The sequence below is a fragment of the Podarcis filfolensis genome, assembly GCF_964270895.1.
Source record: "Podarcis filfolensis genome assembly, chromosome: 7".
NCBI lineage: Eukaryota > Metazoa > Chordata > Lepidosauria > Squamata > Lacertidae > Podarcis > Podarcis filfolensis.
The window spans coordinates 20,325,790-20,347,357 of record NC_139603.1 but is presented as its reverse complement, the minus strand read 5'-3'; the positions used below and the strand labels follow the sequence as shown (position 1 = coordinate 20,347,357).

Here is a 21,568-nt window from a genome sequence, read left to right as displayed (position 1 = left end):
GGCAACATTGGCATTGCACTCTCTCTCTCTCTCTCTCTCTCTCTCTCTCTCTCTCTCTCTCTCCTGGGTGAGTGGATTCACTCTATTGTCTTGCACTGTAATTACAAACAGATGGTGACTGGTGAGCAAACTTTGGCCGTGGAGAAGGAAAGCAAAGAGGTAAAATGTGGTTCCTCAACCACATTAGCCTTATTTTTTGCTCACCCTTGCTAAACAAAAAGAGATTATGAGGAGCTCCAAAAGAACCTCTCCAAGCTGAGAGAATGGGAAGGGAAATGGCAAATGCATTTCAGTGTAAAGTCACATATGTTGGGGCAAAAAAACCTCAAGTTAACATAAATGCACATGATTTCTTCACTGCCAGCGACTGACCAGAAATAAAGCTTTGGGATCATAGAGGACAGCACGATGAAGATATTGACCCAGTGTGAAAAAGGGAAATCCTGCGAATCATTAGGAAAGATGCCGCTAACTTCAAGCCATTATCCAAATCTATGGCAAGACCACATTTTAAATACTGTGTATAATTCTGATCTCCCTACCTGAAAAAAGATATCATAGAGTCAAGGCAAGTAAGAAGTGACATGATAGAAGTCAGAAAAGATTAGCGTAAGTCCAACTAGAATGATCAAAGGGATGGAGTGAAACTCCGTGAGGAAAAGTTTCAGATTTTGAGAATTTTTAGTTTAGAGACAAGGCAAGCAAGAGGTGACATGACAGAAGTTTATAAAATTACACATGGCATGAGAAAAAAGTTTTCCTTCCTCTCTTGACCTCATGGGCAGGCAATGAAGCTGAATGTTAGAAAGCTCAGGACAGATAGAGTACTTCTTTATGCTGAATATAGTTAAGCGGTGGAAATTGCTCCCACAGACCAACAACTTTAAAAGAGGATTAGACAAATTCATGGAGGGCGAGGCTATTAATGGCTACTAGTCATGATGCCTATGCCCTGCCTCCACAGTTTAAGGTTTTTGGCATAATTTTGGTCACAACTTTATTAAAATACATAAATGTGAGTGGTTGCTTAGGCATTGGTTATGACTGTCTTGTTACGAAAAAGGAGCAATGCTGCTGAGTGCTCCAGATGGCTGGAAAGCCAAACAGGATGTTTATGTTTTGGGACTGTACCGTGGGAACCAGGGACAGTCTATTATGTGCTCTGAGCACCGGATGTTAGCTCAGAGTGTCACATGACCCTGTACTGGAAGTACATGGGTGGAGTTATTCTCTCTCTGCAGCTGGGTATCAGAGAGTGCAGACATGTTGTTCTCTGCACTGAGGAAAGACAGAAATAAAGGCATGTAAATACATTTCTGTCTGTCTCTTTCCCCTCCCTGGGGATGGCAGGGACTGAGGGAGGAGGAGTGGCTGTGTTCTTCTTTCACGTTTGAAGAAGGATCGGCCGATAAAGACCTCGCCTTGATCTTGCCGGGAGTCGCAGACAGGAGGTCACAAGGATTCAAGCCGGGCACCTGGAGGGTGGCCAAATTCCTCTGACTGACAAGGCTTGAATCAACATGTCTATCCCCATGCCCAGGGACAGAACTGACTTCCGGATTCCAGCGAAAGCCAGTAAGGGAAAACAATATTGGGGAGAGCATGGAGCTGGCACCAGACCCTCACCCCCCCTCTCCGTGGGGCTTGCACGGCCCTAAGCCCCCTTCAGGGGTACAGACGAAAGAATGGCAAGCCCCTGGATTCCTATAATGGAATTCCCTTTCCGCAGCAGCATTGGAGGGGCAGGCACTGCCAATCCATGCCCCTCCACCAACCAATTTTTTAACCAGTGCCTAACCGCAACCTTACAAGTTGTGACAATTTGCTATGCAGTAGGCAAAAACCAAATGGCACCAGCCAATCAGCCAAATGGACAAAATTCCTACCAGGCCCCTGCCCCCAAAGTAGGTGACCTCATGACAGGCATAGCAAGGTCAAGCGAAATAACCCTCATTTCAGGGAGGGTGGGCAGGTGATCCGGTGCACGCAGCAAAAGTGCCTAGTCAGAGCTGCGTGACTTCATTTTATAATCTTTGGTCCAACGCCCTAAATGGCAACACCAAAATTTGCCCAACAACCCAACCGCCAAATCACTGCAGATGGTCATCCAAACTAACCCACCCAGCAACAGAGGGGTGGCCTTCCAGACCCCACCACAACACGTGCTCTCTATTAATGAAAACACACTTTGGAGCCTGTTGAGTTAAGCCAATGGCACATTTAGCCTAGCATCCTGTTCTCAGAAGCCCATAAGGAACCCTGAAGTAAGACCTGAGCACAACAGCAGTCTCCCCTCCGGCTGTTTTCAGCAGCTAGTATCTCAGTATGAGGTTTTTCCTCTTCACCCATTCCATCACTCTTTTTTACAGGAGATTCCGGGATCCAAATGGAGAGTCATCTGTACACAAGGCACATTCCCTGCTACTAAGCTGTACTCCCTGACTTGTCATTTAGCATCCTCGCTGCATGTAGTTTCTCTGTACACTCATGGCTCCATGCAGGAATACACAACTACAAACAACATGGCACATTGCAGATTACCGTGTAACCTCAACTCCCTTCTGTGGCACCCACAAAAGGTCTCCGCAAATGTCCTCTAAGCAGTCTGCAATGCACAAGAGACTGTTTATTCTCCCTATTCCATTCCTCTTTGCACTGGCTTGGCCTCTCCTACATTGAACATACTCCCTAAAACATGGCATTTGAAAGGGCCAGAACTGGACACCATCCCTCCCTCCCTTCTGCTCTGATTAGAGGAAAATTGGCTGAGGGTGGGGACATGCCCAGCATATTTTGTGATCCATTATTTACTGTTCCTTTAGATGTTGTGGCCATTTTGTGTTATGCCACACACCCTGGGGTAGCCATTTTGTGACTGGCACCCACAGCACTTCCTCCATATTCCAAGTGTGTCCAATGGCTCCAACAGGTTGCGACCACTGGTGTATTGAATATAGAGTTAATCTAGAACTCAGGTTCAAATCCCTGATCAGCTATGAAGCTTGCTGGGTGTCCTTAGGTAAGTGATCCTCTCTTCATCTGACCTCCCTCTTACATTGATAATATGGGAGGATGAGTGGATAGATATATGCCACACCTAAGTCCTTGTACAAACATAGGGTAAAAAATGCAAAAAAGAAAAGAACACACTGGGAATATAGGGAGTATCCCAGGGAAAAGCTAGCATCTCTTTCCCCTAGGACATTCCCTTGGGCAATTTTTGAAAATTCAGCAGTGTGAGGTTCACAAAGCCCACTCTGGCAAATGAATATTAAATAGTACTGGTGCCATCCAGATGAGTTCAAAACTCATTAAAACAATTTCACCCTCTCCTGCGCATAGCCCTCGCACAGCATCGATAATGACTTCAAGATATTTCCAGTGCCTTCAGCAGCAAATGCCGTCAAAGTTTTATAATCAGTTTTCCCACGGGTCTTCCCATCCCACTCGACAGAAAATCTTGGCTGCTTTCAAAGTCTTAACTTTTCATTTAAAAAGCTATCTCTCGTAAGGTGGGAGCAGAATAAAGACGCCAAACTTAGCTTCTTAAGTTAAGTAACTGCAGCACACACACCCCCCTCAAGAACTTCCTTGTGGCTGCTAAGGGAGAGAATCTGAACAATTCTTCCCAACGATACTTGGCAGTGAGGTATATGTTGCAGGAGTCTTTTCCTCTTCTTTAAAACCAGCAAGCAAGCAAGCAAACAAACAAACAAGTCACCATGAAAGCACAGTTAATGTCAATGACGTTTAGATCAAGTGATAAAACATAGAATGCATGGGTACACCCTCCAATTTTTAGTCATCATGTTTTGCTTTTGGAGTAGAGGGCAGCTGTGGTGATATCCCAGCCACCAACATTTGCACGTCCTTACAAGACTCTATATATGCTATACATTTAAAGCAGTATCCTCCTCCTCTCTTTAAAAACAACTGACTGCCTTCCACAAGCATTGGCTGATTAATCAATTTTTCCACAGATTTTTCCACAGATAGTAACTCAAACAAAGCACAGCTTGGGGAAAAGTTTCTACATTTCCGGAATATGGTGTATGGGTCAGAAATCAAGCCGACAAGTTTGCTGAAGCACCCTTTGTTATCACTAAGGCTACAAACATTACGTATGTTAGGGTGTGATCTAAACCACCAAGCCTTGGAAGGTTGGCTGTTCGAATCCATGCAATGGGGTGAGCTCCCATTGCTCTGCTCCAGCTTCTGCCAGCCTAGCAGTTCGAAAGCATATCAGTAGATAAATAGGTACCACTGTGGCATGAAGATAAACGGCATTTCCGTGCGCTCTGGTTTCTGTCACGGTGTTGCATTGTGCCAGTAGCGGTTTAGTGATGCTGGCCACATGACCCAGAAATCTGTCTGCGGACAAATGCCAGCTCCCTCAGCTTGAAGCGAGATGAGTTCCGCACCCCATAGTTGCCTTTGACTGGACTTAACCATCCAGGGGTCCTTTGCTTTTGTCCTATAAGTGTCTTTTGTCCTCAACCCGGTCCCCCCCAACCTGGCATGGGTGGAGCCATCACCCTCATGCCAGGGTGGCACTATGATCACCCAGAGCTATTGCCCAATCAACTTGAATGGGTGATCATGGGGGGAATGTATAAAAGTGGCAGTGCGACGTGTGCCAAGCACCTGAATGAACTTTATTACGGTCACAGACGAGGATAAAAAATGATGCCATCTGCATTGGTGGTTCAGTGGTAGAATTCTCGCCTGCCAAGCACCTGCTTCACGCTGCCGAACACCCGCCCACCCTCCCTTTAATTTAAGTGTCCTTTGGACTCACTTTGTACTTTGGTTGGTTGCCTGTCTTGGGTCAGGGACCGGGTAGGAATTTTTCCATTTGGCGAATTGGCATGGGCCACTTGGTTTTTGCCTACCCCTTAGCAATCGTCACAACTTTGTAAGGTTTGGCGGTTAGGCATTGGCTTATTATTGAGTGGGGGAGGGGAGGTTGGCCATCGTCTGCCCCTCCATTTCAAGGGTATTCCGTTAAAGGAACCCAGAGCCTGGATCTTGTCCAAAGTCCTCTTGAGGGGCTAGGGCCATGCCAGGCCTCTGGGAACACCGGGGGAGATGCAGGCGGGTTCCCCCGAAGCAGTTTCCCTTTGGGTGGTTTACCCTTACAGACGTCCTGCAAAGGGGGCAGGAGACAGATATAGTCTTGCCAACGCCTAAGCCAATACCGCTCACATTTCCTGTAATCAATAAAGTTGTGGCCAAAAAAAATCCCCAATAACCTTAAACAAAAATTCTGTGTCTGTGTGAATTTCTTTATGCTAATGGGGGGGTTGGTTTGAGGGTCTTGACACGCAACCACTCGGACTGGGAGTAAGTTCCATTGAACCCAAATGGATTCCCCCCCCTCAATAGACATACAGAATTGCACATTTCTGGTGCCAGTTTCTCTGGAGCTAAACCAGGTGATCTGGTCATTTAAGAATTACATTTGTAACAAGGTATTGGAACCACTGCACAGAGGAGGTAAGCCAGGACATGATGACAATTCAGAATCCTGCTGTTCAGATGGTTCCAGAAAGCCAATTTTATGTCACTCCTTCATATAAAGCTCCCAGTTTGATCCTTTAGTCTGAGCACCTCAGTGCTGTGGGAGGCCGCTAGACTATCCTCCCACATCCTCCTGCGTACTCCAAGGTATTTACCTCTGTGTAGAACTGAGATCTCAATCAATCTAAGATTTTGGACAACTTTTCCTCCACTGTTGAACATGGAAGCAGCTAGGATTTATGTTGTGGGGAGTGCGAACACCCACCTGTCATCATCGTCATTCAAAATGAGACGTCCCAACAGGTTGCTTTAAATTATTTTCTTTTGACCCCCCCACCAAGTGCTCAGAAAAATCTGTCAAAATCTTTGTACAATGTCTACTTTTAGTTAAGTACTTTTTTTTTACTTTTTTGTGGGGGAGGGCAGCCCTCCCCTGATTACATCCATGCTCCTGATCTTACTGAGGAACATTCTGATATACAGTGGTACCTCGGGTTACATACGCTTCAGGTTACATATGTTTCAGGTTACAGACTCCGCTAACCCAGAAATAGTGCTTCAGGTTAAGAACTTTGCTTCAGGATGAGAACAGAAATCGTGCTCTGGCGGCGCGGCGGCAGCAGGAGGCCCCATTAGCTAAAGTGGTGCTTCAGGTTAAGAACAGTTTCAGGTTAAGTACGGACCTCCAGAATGAATTAAGTAAATCTGAGGTACCACTGTACTTCCAAAGAACTCCAAGATCCTGTGCCCTAAGCCAGATAACAGAAATAGCTCGAAGCTGCAGCAAGCACAGGGAGGAAAGCAGATTTTGATACTTCAAAGTTAAGTTACCTTATATTTGGAGAGCAGGCCGCAGAGAGGCTTTATCCACATCAACACCTGTGGCAGGGAATTGATAGCTGGCCGAGTCTTGTATTGGCTATCTCACACTGCAGCTTTAGACTTGCTCTGTCCCTGGAGTGAAAGGAAACAAATCAGGCAGATGGTACCACATGCGTCTTAGTCCCAATAGTTCGATATTAAGTAATTCATTCCAAGCATATCACAAGTCCTGAACAAAGCAAACAGCTAGGCTCCCCCCTCCCCTTTTCAATGACATACATATATTTGAGCAAAGAAGAAGGAAGATTCATTCCGTGTCGAACTGGGCGTGATGTTCAAACCAACCTTCTCGTGCATGAGTGTGTGTGTCCCAAGCGACACAAGAATGGGATAATTCCCCACCCATGGCAGCATCTGCAATTGTGAAACTATTTGTGACCCACAAGTAGATGCATCCCCCTAGATCAGTGGGTCCCAGCTGAATATCACTATATAGGTAAAAGGTAAAATGTTTATCACTTTGTTTATCACTATATAAACATATAGAGGCACAAGCACATCGGCCAGAGAACGTTGGGAGGTGGTGGTGGTTGTTATTGAGGAACAAAGGGTCTGTGACCCTCCATAAGCTGCTGAATGATAACTCTCACAATCTCTAAGCATCGTCCAATGTGAGTAATAATAATAATAATCTGATCTATGGGCTACCACTACAATGAGGCTACATTTTAAGCTGTATTTTAAGCTGTATTCTAACCTATATTTTAATCAACTGTTTGTTTGTTTAATGTTTTTACTGTATTTTATATTTGGTGTTAGCTGCCCTGAGCCCAGTCTTGGACAGGGCAGACGGGGGTATAAATAATAATAACAACAACAACAACAACAACAACAATAATAATAATAATAATAATAATAATAATTACCCTGCCCATCTGGGTGGCTCACAGCAAAATATTAAAAACACGATAAAACATCAAACGTTAAAAACTTCCTTAACAGGGTTCCCTTCAGATGTCTTCGAAAAGTCAGATGAGTGTTGATTTCCTTGACAGCTGATGGGAGGGCATTCCACAAGGCGGGTGCCACTACCGAGAAGGCCCTCTGCCTAGTTCCCTGTAACTTCACTTCTTGCAGTGAGGGAACCGCCAGAAGGCCCTTGGCACTGGACCTCAGTGTCCGGGTTGAACAATGGGGGTGGGGACGCTCCTTCAGGTATACTGGGGTTGATGGGAGTTGTAGGGTGCTTTAATAGTTAGAATGTTGTACAAGGACTGGGGCTAGATCTAGACATGTCAAAGAAGTGATTCAGTTAAATGCATTGTAAATTCATACAGAAAAATCCGTTAGGGACATACAGGACTCCACAGCACCATCTGGTGTCACAGTGTTATATTGCATATACAACACATCTAAAACTCTTTTTTCTTTAGCAATGTAGCCGAGTCTATAGTATCTTGCTGTTGGGGGAAAGGGGAATCAATTATGGTGATGTGCTAACCCAGTACAAAATTCCCTTGATTATCAGAAATAAGCTAATATTAGATCATAATGTAATGTGCTCCTTCCAAATAAAATTGAATTCCAAGAAACCAGAAGCTTTTCTTCTGGGAATAGTAACAACGTAAGTCGTGTGTGTGTGTAAATATATGTCTAAATACATATACAAATGTATGCCACTATGGCAGCAAGTAGTACCGACCAAGAAAGAATATCTCTTTAAGTTGTTGGAATATGCAGAGCTAGCAGGTCTACCTAGTAAGATAGGAGAACAAGATGACCAAGAATATAAAAAGGATTGGAAAATGTTTGCAGAGTATTTTAAAAATCAGTATAAACAAGTGAACAGTTCAGCGAGACTTAATTAATCAGTAAGAAGAGTAGAACTTGGTAATTTAGAATATGCGGAAGAGAGGGAAAAGAAAAGATACTAGAGGAGAGGAAGGGAAGATTTCATTTTTCTCCTTTTTACCTTTACTTGTTCTTTTTATTTGTGAAAACGCAAAAAAAAAAAATCAAATCACTTTAAATATACATATAGGGTTCATTTGTTAAACCACTCTGGAAATTGTAACTCTGTAGGGAAAATAGGGGTCATCTAACAACTCTTAGCACTCTTAAACAAACAACAACAACAACACCAAACCCTACAGTTCCTGGAATACTCTGGCTGAAGTCATGTCTGTTTACAGTGGTGTAAGAGTGCTTTAAAATTAAATGTATAGTGTAGATGGGACCTGAGTCTACACAAAACTGTTTTGGTACCCCTTGGAGAATTGTTGTCTATCCTGTAAACTTGGGGGTTACCCCAAGCCCACCAATACAGCTGTCTTTTGTACAGGTGATACCATTTTAGCTATGTCTACACAAGGACATGGAGACTCAAATTGATAACAGAGGGAATAATAGAACCATGCCATAAAGCAGGCATATTAACTGTATGCATAAGAAAGGGTGGGATACTGTAAGAACACCTAATTTAATGTGGCACAAATTTTCATGGACTTAAGAATTCATTCTTGACCTTGTCAGAAGGATTCCCTCCCCCTTGAAATCTATCTTGTAATTCAATTTTAATTTGAAAGAGCACATTAGATTTTGATCAAATATTAGCTTAGCCTAAATTCAGCATTTCAGTCCAAATTATCTGTTATATAGCTGGAGAGGTTCGTTTTTGGTACTGTATCTTAAAGGTAAACATCTTTTGTAGGGAGGAGGAAATGTGATTTCTAATAATCAGGGGAATTTTGTATTGGGTTAGTATATGACCATAATTTATTCTTCTTTTCCCCAACAGTAAGATGCCCAGTCCTAGTGCAACATTCTAACCATTAAAGCACGTTACTTCTTTAAATATTACTTAATCAGGACGTAGAACCAGTGAACTAGCTAGGGATGCAGCGACCACTCAGGAATGAACATGCATAGTAGCCAGAAAGAATCAGCACATAAGCACCTCTGAAACACAAAAAAGGCACCCACTGCCTCCCTGAAATGCTATGGGAGCCAAGTTGAGTGGGCTGTAAAAGGGTTAAACTTATTTGAACTCATTGATTTTGGTGAACTTGACCAAGTGCAACACAGCATTGGATTTGGTTACTATTTGAATTGGCCTGTGTGTTTTTTACACGTCTCATTTACTCATATGTAAATGATAGCCCAATGTACACAAATACGAGTAAATAAAGTCATCCATCTTTACGCTCACTGCTTATTCCTGTACAAAATTCATTTCTAAAGGCAGATTATTTCGATATTTAGAAGCACAGTAACCTATAGCTTTGTGAATACTGAAATGTACGATGGAACATAGTGGAGCATTCATAATATAGAGAAAGGTCACCATTAGATGAGATCTAAATAGTCTGCCTTAAATCTCTGGAATAAGAACTAGAGGATAATAAAGCAGAGGAAAGGAAGACTCAAATACAGGAGTTGCATAACCAATTCAATTTAAACTAGATATTAAAATGATTACTAATGAGCATGGATGTCAGTGAAACGGGCTATGAAGAATTGTGATCATCAAAGGCCAAAGGAGAATGGGCACAGCTATAGCTACTAATTATGAAATGGCACTTACTTGGCGGTAATAGCCCAAATTTTGAATTGGGAAAAATTGCCTTTTCATAGCTGGTCAGTAGAGCAAGTCATATGTTTGAATAGGATCGTCTTTCACTCATTATAAATCAGACAGTGGTACATCTCACACCGGCGAGCAGGATACCCATGTGATAAGCCGTTGAAGGCATTCAACACTGGTCATCAAACAACTTCCGCTCACACTCATTTCCTGGCCCTCAGGTCTCTTCCCAGACACATCCCTAACTCCCCAGGCTGCATCTTTCACTGTCCTTGTTTTGCACCCTCCTGGTAGGACACTGGAATGTGTCCTTAAACTCTGATAGTGCTTCTTGCAGGCTTGGAAGGAGGATAGAGAAGGATGTTTGAGGATGTGCAGAAACCAGCCTGCTGTATATAGGTAAAATGTACATCCCATTGCCCCACCCACTTTTGTCTCTGGCCATACCCACCAATGCCATGTGGCCCTCAGAACGTTGGCTAGAAGGAAACTTGGGCTCTGAAAGGCTCCCTATCCCTCATATATACGGACACTGCAGTCAATTATCCAAATGTGAATCCTGACCCCAAATGGCAATATCCAGGTTTGTGGAAACCCCAGTACTGCAGAAATATAAAGTGAACATGATCCTTCTAGAAGGGAGGAAACATCAAAATAACCCAGTGATGACTTAGCAAGCTCAGTGGCCATGAAATTCTGGATGTTGGAGGGGAAGAGGATGGAAAACCAATGTTGTCAGATAATGGTATACCACCTTCCGGTAAAGATCATTATTGATATTTATAGGCATTTCCCCCCCAAAAAAGCTCACTACATTCCATATACACTATGCTCTTAATCATTTAATCATTTAACAGCCCTAGGAGATGATGTTTATTAACTGCTAAAACACCTACAATAACTGAGTGCTGGAAATGAAATTATTAAAACGTGGTTTGAAAAACTTAAAATAATTTGAAGATTATGTTTATTATCTGTTGAAACACCTACAATAACTCAGTTTTGTAAATGAAATGATTAGGATAGGCTTTGAAAAACTGAAAATAATTAGAGAAACTCAAGGATTGAGGGGGAGAGTAGCATTTAAGTAAAAAAATGACAAGGGAAGGTAGAATGAATGCATCAAAATTAATAAGAGAATCTTGAGCTAATTGCCAAAATGATAAAACATCAGAGAACAGAGAGAGAAGATGAATAATGAAATCAAATTTAGGGCATTAAAATGTTAAGGTGAACAGTTATGTGAAAAGTGATAATAATACAGAAGATAAATGATTACACAATTTTTAGAAGACATATGTATGCAGCCCTGTAACAGGAAGTTTTTAACGTTTGCTGTTTTGTTATGTTTTTATATTCTGCTGGAAGCCACCCTGAGTGGCTGCGGAAACTCAGCCAGATAAACAACCATAGCTGTCAACTTTTCCCTTTTTTTAAGGGAAATTCCCTTATTCCGAATAGGATTCCTCGCAAGAAAAGGGAAAAGTTGACAGCTATGTAAACAACAACAACAATTGCTATTATTATGGCAATCCTAAGCCCACTTTGCCTGAACACAATGGGGCTTATGTCTTAGTAAACCTGCACAGCTAGACATCAATGACAAGATGGAAGTAGCAGCAAAGGAAAACGGATGCTAATGAAGATGAAAATCAAAGTCTAGAAATATAAAAATGGATTTTATAAAGTTTTAGAGCACACCCACACCATACATTTAGAGCATTGTTATACCAGAATATCCTGGGAAGAGGGGTTGATTATTGAAGCACTCTGAGAATTGTAGCTTTGTGAGGGCAATAGGAGTCTCTTAACAGTTTTCAACCTCCATAATAAACTACGTTTCCCATGATGGGGGGTGGGAGCAATAAGTGATAAAGTAGTATCATGCTGCTTTAAATATATGTGTAGATGTGGCCCTAAAAGCTGAAAATTTCAATGTTTAGCAACATAAAAATATGGGAGGAAATGAGAGAAGAATCAAACAGAACATCCACATTTGCCAAAAGTAATAGAGACGCTATAAACAGCCAAGAAAAAAGGGAGAGAAATACATGAAAGAGGAGACAATGAAAAATGAGGAATGTCATCTTGCCTAACTTAAGATGAGTGGGTAGCTAAGAAGCTACAGATAAGAATATTAGAAAATGGGCAATGATGAAAGATCAAGAACAGAAAATTGTAATTGGATGCCAATACTACAAATATGATAATCAATGCTATATTAATCAATCAAGCAAACAAGTTTATTTCTCTAACCAAATGCATGACAAACACCCAGCAACAGTACAAGAAAACAATATAGCTCATATATCTATACCATGAGGCAACATCCAGAGAAAGGTTACCAGAAACACCAGCAAACTCAAACCCAGCTTGTTTTCAGATCAAACCTCTGAATAGCTGCAACAATTTATAGCAATTTTGTATAACTTTTCTCTGATTATTTCCACACACACACCAGCCCGTGCACAGAGGGCTACTCTCTGTGTTACAAAGCTATTATTGCCACTCAAAAGAAACCAAACCATTTATGCCAGGGTGTACTTTTGTGAGCAAAGGTTTCAGAAATTGATCTCTTGGTTGAGGCAGGCTAACAGACAATGTGATGTCTTTCACCTGAGGCTGACCATCAATATAAAGTTTGTCTGCTTATGGTACCTTGTTGCAGTGTCCATCAAAGACTGCAGTGGGCATCAATACAGGCATTTTTTTAAAGGAAGCTAGTGGGAGTTTGATTGGAAAAACAGCTCTAAAATGTTGTGTTCTCAAGTGTGGATACTAAGGGGGGGAACTGGTATTTCTAATTAGTCGCAGGCCCCTTCTGGATTCTACCCAATCCCTCACTTGACACTTATTCAAGGTCAAAGCTGAACTCAGTTCTGGAAAATAATAATAATAATAGTCTAAAACATATTGACAAGGTGCTTCCCAGAGTTGCTTAGAACTTCATCAGTGGTTTTCTGTGCCTTCACTTTCTCTAATTCTTCATGACACTTGCAAGAGAAGTTATTATAAAATCATGGAATCATAGACTTGGAGGAGTCTGCTCTGCTCAATTCACTATGTCTCTCCATGAAGACCCATTTGTCTGCCTTTTTTCGGTCTTTCAACAATGTGTACCCAGATGTTGCTGGAGTACAACTCTCATCATCTTTGACCATTGGCTAAGGTTTCTGGGGATCATGGGAGTTGCAGTTGAACAACAAATTGGGACTCAGTTGTGAATAACATCGTCTACCTCACTACTTGCTTGCTTTGGCAAACAGGTAATCCTTGCAACTCTATGGCAGCAAGGTCCACTGGGAAGAATGGGGGTAGAATCCAGTGGATCTCCCAGTATAATCAGGCTCACTGGCTTCACTCCCCCATGCTCAGCTCAGGAGGAGATACAGCAGTATATTTTTCCCATCTCGGATCAGCTGCGACCCAGATTTCATCCCTGAAAAGGAGGTTTCTGGGAATGTGGCCATGGTGGGAATAGGGACTGGGTATGTAGGATGGATCCGAATCCCAACCAGAACAGTTGCATGACCTGGCAACCCAGCATAAATTAAGCCAGCAAAAAACGCAAACACAAATTTAAATATGTGTTCTCTTTGCTAGCCTAGTCCAAGCTCAATAGTCCCATTGCTTGGCAGAGTTGGCATCTAGTGTAATTTTATGCTGCCTTAATTCACACTGTACTGTTTTATACCCGTGTCTTGCATATAGGATGGCTCCCAAAGAAAGTATTTTGCCTGATTTCATAGCTGTTGCCTGTTAACTCCTGGCTTTCCTTTGTGACTTAGTTTTTTTTAAGTACTATTTCATTTCTGTTATAAACTGTTTCTTCTTATTTTTAAATTTTTTTGTAATGGTGGACATTTTTCAGCGGAACAGTGGGGCTGTAAACATTGAAATGAATGAAAGCATGAAGAAAGCAGAGCTTATATTGCTGTTTTGGAAACAAAATTATTTAGCAAGAGTTAAACAGAGGGGGAGGAAATCAAGCGAATTACAGGGGGAAGGCCACCCAAAAGACTTATAAACAAAAAGGCAGCAGAAAACGGGATAATCCATTCCCTATTATTTCACCCCATAGTCCTCAAAATGTACATATCCAATCTCATTGTGTCATTTCAGTGGGAGGAAGTGAAGCAAATGCTTAACTTTCGTATTGAAATTAACAAAATGCCTAAATGCTTAACTTTGGCTGAACTGTGCCCATATTATCAACACAGGGAAAACAGCTTTGTTTCATTGGGTAGATTTCTTGGAAATCATTGACGATCCTGTCAACATAAATACATTTTGAGTAAAAGGAAAGGTTGGGCTGGGAGGTGGGGGATGGATGGATTTTACATAATAATAAATTATATAGCCATTTGTTGTTTAGCCACTTAGGGAATGGCAATAGAGAGCTCTAATGTTAATTAGCAAATCACTCTATTACTAGCAAATGGCCCAGATTTTTCTATGCTGGCAGAAAATTGGCATGTCATAAATGGGGAATGGCACCATCATTTACATGGCCGCCAATTCTCTAATCGCATAAAAGAAATTGCAATCATTCCTAGAAACCTATTCATTAAATGGAAACAGGGTACCATATTTATGCCAGTCCTAGGTGGAAATATGGAAAACGACGTATTAAATTTCAGTTCGTTACCAAGTAGCACATTCGTGAAACGAGGAGAACAATGGCAAACAAGGAAGGGGAGGCGGGAAACGGTGTACTGCGACTCTTCCACATCTTCTTACATCTGAGTTCTAATTAAAGTGTCACTACCATCACATGAGACACCCCGACTGCTTTTAAATGCAGCTGTTTCTGTTGCTTGCACTTTGATGTAAACCAGTTCTGAAATCTATGTACCTTGTCCTCTCGTATTCTAGGCATTCTCTCCATGGTTTGGAGATCAGGACACTAATGGTTTTGACATTGCTGCAGGCCCATTGATAAAATATGCAGTATTAAAAATATGACTTCATAATAGTGCTTTATACAGTAATCAGACCGTGCTGTGGTAAGAGCACAAATAAAAACAATCAATGGGCAAAACCCCACTGATGTTTGGTGGTGTTGACAATCACTTTAAATTGACTCCCTTGTGAACCCGGTGGGTGGGAAAAGGGCATGCATGGTATAATTTCATTGTGCACAGTAATGGTTCTCTACTACAGTGGTACCTCGGGTTACATACACTTCAGGTTACATACGCTTCAGGTTACAGACTCCGCTAACTCAGAAATAGTGCTTCAGGTTAAGAACTTTGCTACAGGATGAGAACAGAAATTGTGCTCCGGCTGTGCGGCAGCAGCAGCAGGAGGCCCCATAGCTAAAGTGGTGCTTCAGGTTAAGAACAGTTTCAGGTTAAGTACGGACTTCTGGAACAAATTAAGTACTTAACCCAAGGTACCACTGTACTGCATATTTGATAAGATGAAGTAGCATTCATACCCTCCAACATTTCTCTGATAAAATAAGGATGTCCTATTCCATAATAGTAATAACAATCATAATCATCATCATCATTTTATTCTTTATACCCCACTCATCTGACTGGGTTGCCACAGCCACTCTGAGTGGCTTCCAACATATATAAAAACATTTAAAAAGTTAAACATTAAAAAACTTCCCTATACAGGGCTGCCTTCAGATGTTTTCTAAAGGTTGTATAGTTACTTATCTCCTTGGCTTGGGGGGTCACATGACTCCATACCCTCCAACATATCTCTTATGGAAATAGAGATGTCCTAAGGAAAAGTGGGACATTCCAGGATCAAATCAGAAACCTAGACAACTTCTGTAAATCTGGGACTGTCCCTGGAAAACAGGGACACTTGGAGAGTTTGATCTGTGACAGGTAAATTGGCAAGGTCTGCTGGGATCAGTATCATTGAGCATTAAAAAAAAGAGTTCAGGAACACCTTTCATACAGGTTATTTCTGAGCAGACCTTAATTAAGAATGGGTTGTTTTGGAACTGAAAAAGGCTGAGCTCATACAACTGGGCAGATGGCTAATTTTGAAATCAAGTAACATTTTGGATGCAACTTTTTCTCTCTCCACAGCGTTTCATCCTGAGATTAAATTATAAATTACAGATGAATCAGAATTCAGCAGGAGCTCTGCTGGACAACATTAAATGTAAATTGCCTGAATTTCAAGTACTCTCGTGTATCCGGTGTCTATATAGGGAAGCTCCATCTAGCTACAAGTAATCTACATTGGAAAACATATTGGGAAAGATCCAGAGAGAGTGTTGAGTGGAACTCTGCTCATGCAAAAAGGCTTTCCTTTCCCCCAACCAACCTCTTGTACCCAGAGCCACCCGGTAACATCTGGGCCTTGCAGTGCATCCTGTGGTCAAAGAGGTCAAGTCTCTATTGACAAATACAATAAGGTCACATGGGTGGGACCAAGGAAGGCACATGGGCAGAGCTGAGTTGTTTTATCCCCCCTCCCCTACTTGCAAAGGGGTGAACACCAAAGCACTGCAGTCCTTGGTGCCAATCTAAACTGAAAAGTGTCTAGCCTGGGTTTAAAAGGGGTCTCTGCTGTCACAGAGTGTGATTAAAAGCCCTATGGGAAAAGATTGTGCCCACCCTCACCGGACTTCTATGCCTTCTTTCCAGAGTTTGGGGTGATATTAAATCGACTAGGGTGCAGCATACCAGGGTTAAAATCATTAGTCCTCTGTGAAGCTCCCCGGTTTGACGATTCACCATCAGCCTAAGTTTCAGAGTTGTGAAGAATTTGGAGTTTGGATTTGATATCCCACTTTATCACTACCCTACTTTATCACAACAAACACTCTGTGAGGTGAGTGGGGCTGAGAGACTTCAAAGAAGTGTGACTAGCCCAAGGTCACCCAGCAGCTGCATGTGGAGGAGCGGAGACACGAACCCGGTTTCTCAGATTACGAGTCTACCGCTCTTAACCACTACACCACACTGGCTTGAATGCCACCCTAAGTGCCTGGTAGGATTTGTATCACCTCCCAAAACGCACACACATTCTTTATTATGGTCCAAAGACCCATAAAAAATGGAGTTATCGGGGTGTCGCAAGGGCCCCCGGATGCCCTGATTATTCAGTTGGGGGGAAACGATTTGGGCCAATGCAAGGGAATTGACTTAAAGTGGGCTATAATAGAGAACTTGCAGACACTGCACAATTTATACCCCACCATATGCCTCAGCTGGTCCGATATGCTTGAGAGACGTCTATGACGCAACCCTAACCCTGTGGGAATTGCATACTGCAATGGGCTGGCTGGGTGATTGAGCACCCCAATATTACATTCTCGGAAGTATCTCTTTTTAGGTCTGATGGCATGCACCTTTCCTCAACAGGAAATGTTACAGTGGTACCTTGAGTTACATACGCCTCAGGTTACACACGCTTCAGATTACAGACTCCGCTAACCCAGAAATAGTACCTCGGGTTAAGAACTTTGCCTCAGGATGAGAACAGAAATTGTGCTCCGGCGGCGCGGCGGCAGCAGCAGGAGGCCCCATTAGCTAAAGTGGTGCTTCAGGTTAAGAACAGTTTCAGGTTAAGAATGGACTTTTGGAACGAATTAAGTACTTAACCTGAGGTACCACTGTATTTGGTTAGCAGACATTGTGGATGGTATCAGGGCCTAGATGCAGATGTGAGTGGTTTGGCGGTGAGCATTCTGCTTGAGTGGTGGTTGAGGATTGGGGCAATCCTTTGTCTTGGATGGAGGGGAGGTTGTAGATTCCACCTGCCCCTCTAAACGCTGGGTATCCCGTTGGTAACCTTTCTCAACCTTGGGTCCCCAGATGTTGTTGAACTACAACTCCCATCATCCCTAGCTAGCAAAGCCAGAGCTCAGGGATGATGGGAGTTGTAGTCCAACAACATCTGGGGACCCAAGGTTGAGAAACACTGCGTTAAAGGTATCTGGGGGGAATGGTCATGTCCACGTGCCCTGGTGGGGCCAGGGCTGAGGACGCTCCCTCAGATGGTAGTCCCTGTGGGGGGCTCACCCTATTTGATCTAAGTCTTAGGAACCCCCCTGCCTGGATTGACCTACACGTCATTTCCGGTGGGCGGGCCGGAAGTATTTTGATTGCCTCATGCCGAAGCCAAACCTCTCTCATCTGTATTCAATAAAGTTGTGACCTGTTTCGATCTAAACCAGTCTATGTGGTCCTTTATTTGTCTGCGGGTTGGAGACTGGGGAGCACGATGCCTGGAGCAGCCAGGCTTTGCAGGACTGCAAGCCCTGATAATGCAAATTCTCCAATCTTGTGGAGGCTTCTAAGTTTGTTCAGCTAAAAGCAATTAGAAGCCTCCTTGGGACTTCCACATTCAACACATGAAAGTTCCCCATGGATTTAGAGACTTTGGAACTGGGGCTTACATGTCTGGCTCTGTTGCCCTTCCCATGTCTTTACTGTGAACACATAACTGCACACAAATGGCTTTCAAAATGCACAGTATGGCAGCAGTGCATGTGTTACCATTTTATTATTTTCACATTGTTTGTGCTAATAAAGAGTTTCATTTTCTACATAGTACTGGATCTAATGACCTTTTTTTGGAGACAGTTCTGAGAGTTACCCTAGTGCTCCTTTAGCTTGTTTCTGATGTGTTGAAGCAACCCATGCATGAATCGCATGGAGGCTTTCCCCACCATTTTTGCATAATCTTCATTTTTCACTTTCTATCTTACAAAAGGCAAATAAATGAACATCAACATTCTTAACCTCTCTTTTCCCCCAAAGGAAGGGAGTATCCAGCTGCAATCCTATACCCGCTTACCAGGGAGTCATCCCAGTAAACTAAATACAACTTACTTCTGAGTATACATGTATAAGATTGTGCTGTCAGTTACTTTCCCCCCAAAGAGCAGAATAATCCATGATGGAATGCAGTGAAGAATTTATTGACGTAGAACAAAACCCAGCAAGTTTCAAACCTATTGGCTTTTCATCAAGGGAATTGTGGATGAAGTTTTATTCTAAGAAGACAAACCATTCTGTGCTTCTTGGGATTTGTTCAATATTAAATTCTTCTCTACATCTCATTACATTTTGTGTGTGTGTGTGTGTGTGTGTGTGTGTGTGTCACATTGTTTTGTGAGCTTCCATTCTGTCTTGATTTCAAGAGAGAGGGAGAACAAGGACTTGGATCTGAGCAAGGACTCACTTTCAATTTTAAAAAAAATATATATTGCTTTTTGCTCAATTTTTATGTTCAACACCCACCCACCCACACCCACACCCACACACACATAGTTTGATGAGTTTTCAGTCGGAAAGATTAGGTACCTCTAATTACTTATCCCAGAAAACATGTTGTTTCTTGAAATCTAATGAATGCATGAACATTTTGACATCCATACCACTATGGCAACCACAGTTCCATTGATCTCATTTTGATTAGAGTGTCATAAACAAAACAAAAATGAATTAGCCCTGCATTTGCTCAAAATGTTAACCCATATATTTAGATATTAATTTATTCAGAGTGGTAGCACATTTATTTATTTTCAGAGGTTATGATATGTTGTGTGTGTCTCTACAGTATATAGACTAGAGGCTGTGCCTCTGCTTGCTCCATTTACCAAACCCTCCGCCATTCCCCCCACCAGTCCCCTTCCCACACCAGGCAATTATGCTTGCTATTCACCTTCCCAAACCCATTTTTGAAGCCATTTTACTCTTCTGTTCTACAGCCTCACTTTTCACCCTTGTTTTCACCCCCATGTCCATGCCTCCTCCCCACTTTTTTGTGCAACTCCGCTTGTAAACAAAGCACCCCCATGGTGGAGTTGCCATATTTCAAGAATTAAAAACCCACCCCATCGCCAAAAAGAACATTTGATTGAATTGTCTAAGATCCAGGACAAAGTCCCGCCTTTCAGAAATTCAACCCAGACATCAATTCTGCCTTTGAAATCCCAGCAATGTCTGGGAAAATCCAAACGTATGGCATCATGGTAAACTTCCTCCCTGCCCATACAATTGCTAAGCACCTGTTCACCTTCTGCTGACCTATGAAACCATCATCCCCCCTACTCTTCAGATCTTTTTCATGTCCTTGCCTTCATCTTCATGCCTCCTACTTCCTGCTTTTTTGCAACTCTCTTTGTAGTCTCATTTTCATCCATATTCCGCTTTTCTCTCCATCCTCCTCTTTACTTTTCTAAGCTCTCACTTGGCCATAAGTAAAGGTAAAGGGACCCCTGACCATTAGGTCCAACTCAGGGGTTGTGGCGCTCATCTCGCTTTATTGGCCGAGGGAGCCGGCGTACAGCTTCCGGGTCATGTGGCCAGCATGACTAAGCCGCTTCTGGCGAACCAGAGCAGCGCACAGAAACGCCGTTTACCTTCCCGTCAGAGTGGTACCTATTCATCTACTTGCACTTTGATGTGCTTTCGAACTGCTAGGTTGGCAGGAGCAGGGACCGAGCAACGGGAGCTCACCCCGTCACGGGGATTTGAACCGCCAACCTTCCAATCAGCAAGCCCTAGGCTCAGTGGTTTAGACCACAGTGCCACCCGTGTCCCACTCTCTTGGCCATAGATCATTCCAAATAGCATGCCTTCCTCTCTCTCTCTTGGCTCTTGGGGTAGCAGAGTCCTTCATGGGAATATTTCAGGAGGAGTCTTTCCTAAGGAGCAAATTCTAGTTCCTCTCCTCCATTCCCCTCAGTGTTTTCTTTATATAGTGTCAGTCTCTCTCTCTCTCTCTCTCTCTCTCTCTCTCTCTCTCTCTCTCTCTCCCCACCCCACCCCCATTTTTGAAGCACTTTAACTCTCTGGGAGTGTTTTTGGGTTGTTGTTGTTGTTTTAACTCCAACTTGCCCCAGACACACATATATACATATAAATACATGTACAGGCACATACACATATTCCCATAGCTATGCTGTAGTCCTAACCTGGCACATTGCTTGCAAACCTGAAATGTTTTGCAAATGTCCATTTTTTATTTTCTGATTGTGTTGATTGTGATTAAAAAAAAATCATAAACTGTCTAGACCTTAAAGATACTTTCTTTTTGAACAGAATCCCTCCAGTTCAAAGCAAATTAGCTCACTATTTAGCTATACATGTCTAATTGATGTTTTCCAGATATATGTAGCAAATATTAACTGACAGTTCTGATGGAGAAATAAAGCCACCCAAATATGTAAAACGTACTTTACTAATCAGATATTAGAGACAGATTGATCCCACTTTGGACTTAGGTTTTCGTTTTGCTCTTTTTTTAAAAAAGAGAGACATCTCATGACAGTTGCTGCAAAGTAATATAACATACTCAATAACGCTAAAAGTTATTGTTTGTAATTCAGGGGTTCAACAACTGTATGGATGGTAGCTAGGAGCTTAATGATTCTCATGATGAAACATTATTTGTGCATTTTGCTTCTACTTAAAATCTATTAGATGGATGACTTTTAGAAAATGGTGAACACTTTCTTGGCTTCACTTCTGCATCAGAAACATTGTCCTCCCCACCCCCAGGTGGATCTCCCCAATACATGAAACAGGTTGTGCTGGATTTTCCCCCAGTCACATTATTAATTGGAGGCTAGCTGTTCCCAATCTTAGAATGTAGAAATAACGTAAAGGGAAGGGAAGGGATTCGAAACGCACAAACAATCGACCCATTTATCAAAGA

General features: G+C 42.4%; 1 long non-coding RNA gene across 4 annotated transcripts in view; it reads right to left on the bottom strand.

Moving 5' to 3' along the window:
- The window catches only part of LOC310767219, a 168,244-nt gene that overhangs the window by 122,038 nt on the left and 24,638 nt on the right, over positions 1-21,568 (bottom strand). For all 4 annotated transcript variants that reach the window (XR_014550758.1, XR_014550759.1, XR_014550760.1 and 1 more), the window contains exon 2: positions 6,352-6,474. This is a non-coding gene — a long non-coding RNA (uncharacterized lncRNA). The remainder of the gene's footprint in view (positions 1-6,351; positions 6,475-21,568) is intronic.